Here is an 8,667-nt window from a genome sequence, read left to right as displayed (position 1 = left end):
TGTTTGTCTAGAATATATGCAAACTTGAATAGGGAACATCATATATGTACTGTATGGAATACTTTGTACTCTCTGTAGGGGCTAAACTAGCAATCAATTGAGCCATATAGTGGTGGCACCAAACCAAAAATGGATACAGATAAATAGTCAGGAATATGGCATAACCATTCTCTGCGAGCAGCATGGTGTTCACTGTCGATGGTTAATCGTTAACTCAATTCAACCGTGAAAAGCAATGAATCAGTTATTAATCGGTAATAAATCAACAAACAACAGTCACTGCATCCCCTACCGACTGTTTGTATTGGAGTGAGATCAAAACAAAAGGGATACCATTTTGAAAGATTGCATTCATTCTTCTTCTATGTCTGTATGAAATCCGATCCAAATCTTTAGAACTGGCTTAAGTAATGATTCCTGATTATGAAAACATTTTTCCACCTTTGAATTTGGGGAATGCGCAAGCAGGCAGGCAAACAGAGTTTATCCTTTTGTGAGCAGGCAGCAGAACAACACCTGTCCACTAATGAAGCTTAGTTACACCTTCTCATAAAAGAGGGAAAGTAATTAGCAACCCTTAGAGAAAAATCACATGATTTTGCATGTAATTTCACATGTGAAATCATGTGAAAGCGTGTTTTTGGAACACTTCACATGTGATCACGTTTTCACGTGTAGTTTCAAGTTATCACATGTTGCCTTACATGTTGTCACGTTATCACATTAACTTCACATAAGATCACACGTGATCACATTCATGTGTTTTTTCCGTAAGGGTAGGGCCTCAACCTAGCCTCCACAGGTAAACAGACTTGGGTTCAAATACTATTTGAAATCATTTCAACTACTTCATCTGGGCTTGATTGAGTTTGCCTGGTTTAAGGGATCAATAGAATAGTTACCAAACTGAAAACCCCACCCATTTTGTACTCCAGAAAGGTTAGAGGAAACGCTAAAAAGTTTTTGAAATATTTAGAATAGTGTTTGAACCCAGGTCTGCAGGTAACATGAGGCTAACAGCTAGCGTGTCTTTTGAATAGTTGGCAAGGCTAGGAAAGCCATTGCTGCCTGTCATTGGATCTGGTGAGAAGAGAGGAGAAAGGAGGAGAGAAAAGACAATTCTTCCCAGAGAGAGAAAACATGTTTCCATTCAGCGAGACACTTCTTGGGCAAGCCTTTCATTGAGGCTGTTTGTCTTAGTAATGAATATCCCCCATGGGGTGAGGGCTGTGGCTTTCTGAAAGGGAACAGGCATGCCATTACATACAGTGCCTTCAGAAAGTATACACACCCCTTGACTTTCTCCACATTTTGCTTTGTTACAGCCTGAATTGAAAATGGATTAAATTGAGATGTTGTGTCACTGGCCTACATACAATACCCCATAATGTTGAAGTGGATTTTTTTTAACAAATAAATTAAAGAAGAATAGCTGGAATGTCATGAGTCAGTAAGTATTCAGCCATGTTGTTATGGCAAGCCTAAATACAGTAAGTTCAGGAGTAAAAAGTTGCTTAATTAACAAGTCAAATATAAGTTGTATGGACTCTGTGTGCAATAATAATGTTTACAATTATTTTTTTAATGACTACCCTATCTCGGTACCCCACACATACACATGCCTCGCAAAGAAGGGCACCTATTGGTAGATGGGTAAAGACACAATAAAAAGCAGACATTGAATATCCCTTTGAGCATGGTGAAGTTATGAGTTATACTTTGGATAGTGTATCAATACACCACGTGACAAAGATACGGACGTCCTTCCTAACTGAGTTGCTGAAAAGGAAGGAAACCACTCAGGGATTAAACCAGTTAAAGAGTTTAATGGCTGTGGTAAGAGAAAATAGGATGGATCAACAATGTTGTAGTTACTCCACAATACTAACATAAATGACAAAGTGAAAAGAAGGAAGCCTGTACATAAAACAAATATTCCAAACGATGCATCCTGTTTTGCGATAAGGCACTAAAGTAAAACTGCAAAATATGTGGCAAAGAGATTAACTTTATGTCCTGAATACAAAACGTTATGTTTGGGGCAAATCCAACACAACACATCACCGAGTACCACTCTTCATATTTTCAAGAATGGTAGTGGCTGCATCATGTTATGTGTATGCTTGTCTTTGGCAAGGACTAGGGATTAGAGGAAAACCTGGTTCAGTCTGCTTTCCAACAGACACTGGGACACAACTTCAACTTTCAGCAGGACAATAACTTAATTAGAACACAAGGCCAAATATACACTGGAGTTGCTTACAGTTTTGACTTAAAACAGTTTGAAAATCTATGGGAAGAGTTGAAAATGGCTGTCTAGCAGTGAACAACCAACTTGACAGAGCTCAAAGAATAAAAACAATTATAATGTGCAAATATTGTGGTGTGCAAAGTTCATGGAGACTTACCCAGAAAGATTCATAGTTGTAATCGCTCCCAAAGGTGATTCTAACATGTATTGACTCATGGGTGTTAATACTTATGTAAATGAGATATTTCTGTATTTCATTTTCAAGAAATGTACAGACATTTCTAAAAAAAAAAACGTTTTCACTTTGTCATTATGGGGTAATGTGTGTACTGTAGATGGGTGAGAAAAAAATATATTTAATACATTTTCTATTCAGGCTGTAACACTGCAAAATAAGTCAGGTATGAATACTTTCTGAAGGCACTTTACATTATTTTGATTGTTTTGGTCATTTAGTTAGTGACCAATCCAAAACATCCATTAATTCCTTGAAGTTACGGGCAATGGAACGTTTCAGAGAGACTTCATACAATGAACATACAGACACACACACACACACACACACAGACAAAGACACACACTGCATTTACAGAGTTACAGCATACCTGCCATCCTTACATGGACTGTAATGGTTTTTGTCTTTCGAGGTTGGGGAACCTACACACACACACACACAATGATACACACACACAAAGCCGCACCCTCTGGATGCAATTGAGAACTCCAGGGATTTGAGACAGGCAGGCTGGAGGAGAGGTATAGCTAGGCAGGCACCCTGAGACTGGAGGAGCGTCGCTTTAATCAAAGCATGCAGCAGTGGCCAAGGCACGCCTAGGGCCAGGCAGTCGGACCTGAAAAACCAGCTGCTCAGAATTACAGTTACCATACAGCGTGGCGTCCAGCCTCTACACACACTCCACAGAGAAGCAACAGAAACCATCCAACCAACCAACATTCTGTTGTGTTTTGTCTTCTTCCAACACTGTGCGTGAAGTGTGTCGTTTCTGCGGGTCGTCTGACTTTTTGAAAGCTTTCCACTTTCAAATCATTTTTTTTTCTTCTACTTCGTTTGGCAAAGTAGCCCACTTCTCTCTGCTCCAATCCCCTCCCCCCCAGCTTCGACGGATTCCTGAGTGGGCTATGTCCCCTGTGGCTGAGGGAGTGGGGGGCAGGTGCTTCTTCTGAGGCTCCTGGAAGAAACGTCTAGGACAGAAAATCTGAGACAGGTGAGCAATCTGAAAGAGGGAAAGTAGTGATAAAGGTCTCTCACTTTCTTCCCCATATACTCTATCTCTACCAGTCTGCCGGGTCTCTGTGGTGTCTTTATGCGAATTAGTTACTACACTGGCTCACAGACAAGATAATCTGGGAGTGGGCTAGAACTCGCAAGGGGATGGGGGGGATGGGGGGGGGGGGGGGGGGGGGGGGGGGTAAGTCCTAGACGACGTGGCGACCGACAAGCAGCAGGTGAGTCTCAGGTGGAATGCCGAAGCCAGAATAGCTGACATTCCAGAGAGGGGTAGTAAGGATTTGGAATACTAGTTGCGCTGCTAATACGGCTGAAATAAAAAGTTTGATGTCTCGTTCTCACTCTTCCTGTCTGGGTCGGATGCCTGATTCATGGGAATAACGTTACTGAGGCGCTTATCACCACGTTGATTGTTGAAGGGGACTGGGGAAGATCAATGCTTTGGGATAGAGGCTGACAAGGTAGCGTTATGAGATGACTTTTTCTGAAAATAAGTTTTCACTTCTTGGACATGACATATCATATCATTCACAGAGGGTGGAATAAGTTGTGTTATTATTTTGTAAACATGTCATGACATATGTCATCAAAATCAAAAACATACAGGGATGAATGAATGATGAAATCTTTCATTATTCATTCATATTTTGGGGTCAATCTTTCTTATGAAAGCAGTAAAAATATTTTACAATCAACAATTATTCCCATATAGCATATTTTTTCACATTGAAATGACAAAATGTACTGTGTAATTACAGTACATATCTTAATGTGTACATTTTCTTGTATATGAAGACTGCTTCCTCTCAGCATTGTTCTAAAAGTAGATCAGTGCCCTGCCATTCTGCTGTCCTTGGTTCTCTCCAGTTGCTACAGAAAAGGTCATCGAGTCCTTGACTTTTTTGAGGATGCTATTCTACACACAGTGCCACTATATTTAAGTGGTTTTATGAACTCATTATGTGCCTAATATCAAATGAATAGTGTTAGATCGTACCAGATGAACGTCTTGTTGGTGGCACAGTTCATCGTTGGAAGTCTCATTTTGTGGAATCCTATAAATATATTTTTCTCACATACTATCCATCAGTAGTCAATTTCATATATATATATATATATATATATATATATATATATATATATATATGACGGTGCCATGTTGAAAGTCACTGAGCTCTTCAGTAAGGCCATTCTACTGCCAATGTTTGTCTATGGAGATTGCATGGCTGTGTGCTCGAGCATATATACAGTGCCTTGCGAAAGTATTCGGCCCCCTTGAACTTTGCGACCTTTTGCCACATTTCAGGCTTCAAACATAAAGATATAAAACTGTATTTTTTTGTGAAGAATCAACAACAAGTGGACACAATCATGAAGTGGAACGACATTTATTGGATATTTCAAACTTTTTTAACAAATCAAAAACTGAAAAATTGGGCGTGCAAAATTATTCAGCCCCTTTACTTTCAGTGCAGCAAACTCTCTCCAGAAGTTCAGTGAGTACACAACAGTATCTCGGACCTGCCTGGTGTGTTCCTTGTTCTTCATGATGCTCTCTGCGCTTTTGACGGACCTCTGAGACTATCACAGTGCAGGTGCATTTATACGGAGACTTGATTACACACAGGTGGATTGTATTTATCATCATTAGTCATTTAGGTCAACATTGGATCATTCAGAGATCCTCACTGAACTTCTGGAGAGAGTTTGCTGCACTGAAAGTAAAGGGGCTGAATAATTTTGCACGCCCAATTTTTCAGTTTTTGATTTGTTAAAAAAGTTTGAAATATCCAATAAATGTCGTTCCACTTCATGATTGTGTCCACTTGTTGTTGATTCTTCACAAAAAAATACAGTTTTATATCTTTATGTTTGAAGCCTGAAATGTGGCAAAAGGTCGCAAAGTTCAAGGGGGCCGAATACTTTCGCAAGGCACTGTATGTATATATATATATATGCAGAAAATAGTAAAAATAAAGAAAAACCCTTGAATGAGGTCTGTTCAAATTTTTACTGGTACTATAAATATTTATATATATATGGTACCATAGTACCAGTCAAAGTTTGGACACACCTACTCATTCAAGGGTTTTTCTTTATTTTTACTATTTTCGACATTGTAGTGAAGACATTAAAACTATGAAATAACACATAGGTCAGTCAACCCGGAAAATTTCAAGAACTTTGAAAGTTTCTTCAAGTGCTGTCGCAAACACCATCAAGCGCTATGACGAAACTGGCTCTCATGAGGACCGCTGCTGCAGAGGATAAGTTCATTAGAGTTACCAGCCTCGGAAATTGCAGCCCAAATAAATGCTTAAGAGTTCAAGGAATAGACACATCTAAACATCAAATGTTCAGACTGTGTGAATCAGGCCTTCATGGTCGCATTGCTTCAAAGAAACCAATACTAAAGGACACCAATAAGAAGAAGAGACTTGGTTGAGCCAAGAAACATGAGAAATGGACATTAGACCGGTGGAATTGATGAGTCAAAATTTGAGATGTTTGGTTTCAACCGCGGTGTCTTTGAGATGCAGAGTAGATGAACGGATGATCTCTGCATGTGTGGTTCCCACCGTGAAGCATGGAGGGGGAGGTGTGGTGGTGCTTTGCTGGTGACACTGTCTGTGATTTATTTAGAATTCAAGGCTCACTTGACCAGCATGGCTACCAAAGCATTCTGCAGTGATACGCCATCCCGTATGGTTTGAGCTTAGTGGGACTATCCTTTGTTTTTCAACAGGACAATGACCCAACACACCTCCAGGCTGTGTAAGGGCTATTTGACCAAGAATAATTGTAATTGTACCTTTATTTTACTAGGCAAGTCAGTTAAGAACAAATTCTTATTTTCAATGACGGCCTAGGAACAGTGGGTTAACTGCCTGTTAAGAGTTCAAGGAATAGACACATCTAAACATCAAATGTTCAGACTGTGTGAATCAGGCCTTCATGGTCGCATTGCTTCAAAGAAACCAATACTAAAGGACACCAATAAGAAGAAGAGACTTGGTTGAGCCAAGAAACATGAGAAATGGACATTAGACCGGTGGAATTGATGAGTCAAAATTTGAGATGTTTGGTTTCAACCGCGGTGTCTTTGAGATGCAGAGTAGATGAACGGATGATCTCTGCATGTGTGGTTCCCACCGTGAAGCATGGAGGGGGAGGTGTGGTGGTGCTTTGCTGGTGACACTGTCTGTGATTTATTTAGAATTCAAGGCTCACTTGACCAGCATGGCTACCAAAGCATTCTGCAGTGATACGCCATCCCGTATGGTTTGAGCTTAGTGGGACTATCCTTTGTTTTTCAACAGGACAATGACCCAACACACCTCCAGGCTGTGTAAGGGCTATTTGACCAAGAATAATTGTAATTGTACCTTTATTTTACTAGGCAAGTCAGTTAAGAACAAATTCTTATTTTCAATGACGGCCTAGGAACAGTGGGTTAACTGCCTGTTCAGGGGCAGAATGACAGATTTGTACCTTGTCAGCTCGGGGATTCGAACTTGCAACCTTTCGGTTACTAGTCCAACGCTCTAACCACTAGGCTACCCTGCCGAGAAGAGTGATGAGTGCTGCATCAGATGACCACCTGGCCTCTATAATCACCCAACCTCAACCCAATTGAGATAGTTTGGGATGAGTTGGACCGCAGATTGAAGGAAAAGCAGGCAACAAGTGCTCAGTATATGTGGGAACTCCTTCAAGACTATTGGAAAAGCATCCCAGGTGAAGTTGGTTGAGAGAATGCCAAGAGTGTGCAATGCTGTCACAAGGCAAAGGGTGACTACTTTGAAGAATCTCAAATATAAAATATATTTTGATTTGTTTAACACATTTTTGGTTACTACATGATTCCATATGTGTTATTTCATAGTTTTGATGTCTTCACTATTATTCTACAATGTAGAAAATAGTACAAATAAAGATAAACCCTTGAATGAGTAGGTCTGTCCAAACTGTTGACTGGTGCTGTATATACGTTAGATTTTATAGACCTGTCAGCAACGATGTGGCTGAAATAGCCTAATTCACTAATTTGAAGGGGTGTCCACATACGTTTGTGTATATATATTTGCTTACAAAACATTAAGAACACCTTCCTAATATTGAGTTGGATTCACCAGGTGAATGTGTCATGGAAACAGCAGGTGTTCTTAATGTTTTGTAAACTCAGTGGATATACAGGAAGTGCCAGAAATCCATATGTTGATACATTTAATACATTTTGCCATTACAGATAAGTTCTTAATGTTTTACATAACTTAATTGCAAGATTAAATATCACCCTGATTTTGGATTTGGATACAATACATTCTCATCACTTCTAGAAGCAGTGATCTTGCGACTCTCAGTAAAGGCAATGTTTAAATGGTTGAGTGCCTGGGGCCTAGATGGTGCTCTTCAAGGATCAAGCCACCGGGGCCTGAAAAGTGGGCTGTAGGTGACAATTAATCAAACCTGCAGTGGAAAACTAGGAACCAATGAAACATTGCCGACGTTATTGCTTTATGCCCTTATATGAAGAGCGGAACGACTAGGTGCACCTGTGCCATATTGACTGGTTCAATATTGACTCAGACCTTCGTTTGATTAAGGTTGCTCACTGTACTGTGGGTTAAATCTGGACATTTAAAAAAAAATAGAGGAAACTAAATTGTACTGCGGCGCTTGTCTGTTGGAAGTCAATTGTATGAAAAGAACAATAAAATATGATTTGTTTGCAGAGGGAAATGGAGAGGATATTATGCTTTACAATGGGGGGTTTGTGGTTTGTGGAACAACACACATGCGGCTGGAAGGGTCACAGAGGGGTTAGAGAGAAGTATGGGTGGAAAAGAGGAAGAACAGCAAATAGAACAAAAGGCACAGTTGAAGTCAGAGTTTACAGTCGGGTTTATGTTCAGTGGATTATTTCCACTGGGCACAGACGTCAGTACAATGTCTCGTTTTGATCTCCATTTGGTTGAGTAACATGAATTCAACGTGAAATCAACAACAACAACAAAAACTTCACCGTGTCATTGAATGTAGGTTAAAAGTTTGGTGACAAAAAATACGAAATGCCCTGATGTGGATGCCTTTTTGCAAATCCAATCAGTTTTCCACGTTGATTCAACGTCATCACATTGATTTTGGTTTAAAAAAAAAAAATACG

This window comes from Oncorhynchus mykiss, chromosome 25, assembly GCF_013265735.2.
Source record: "Oncorhynchus mykiss isolate Arlee chromosome 25, USDA_OmykA_1.1, whole genome shotgun sequence".
Taxonomy (NCBI): Eukaryota; Metazoa; Chordata; class Actinopteri; order Salmoniformes; family Salmonidae; genus Oncorhynchus; species Oncorhynchus mykiss.
This window is presented reverse-complemented; position numbering follows the sequence as displayed.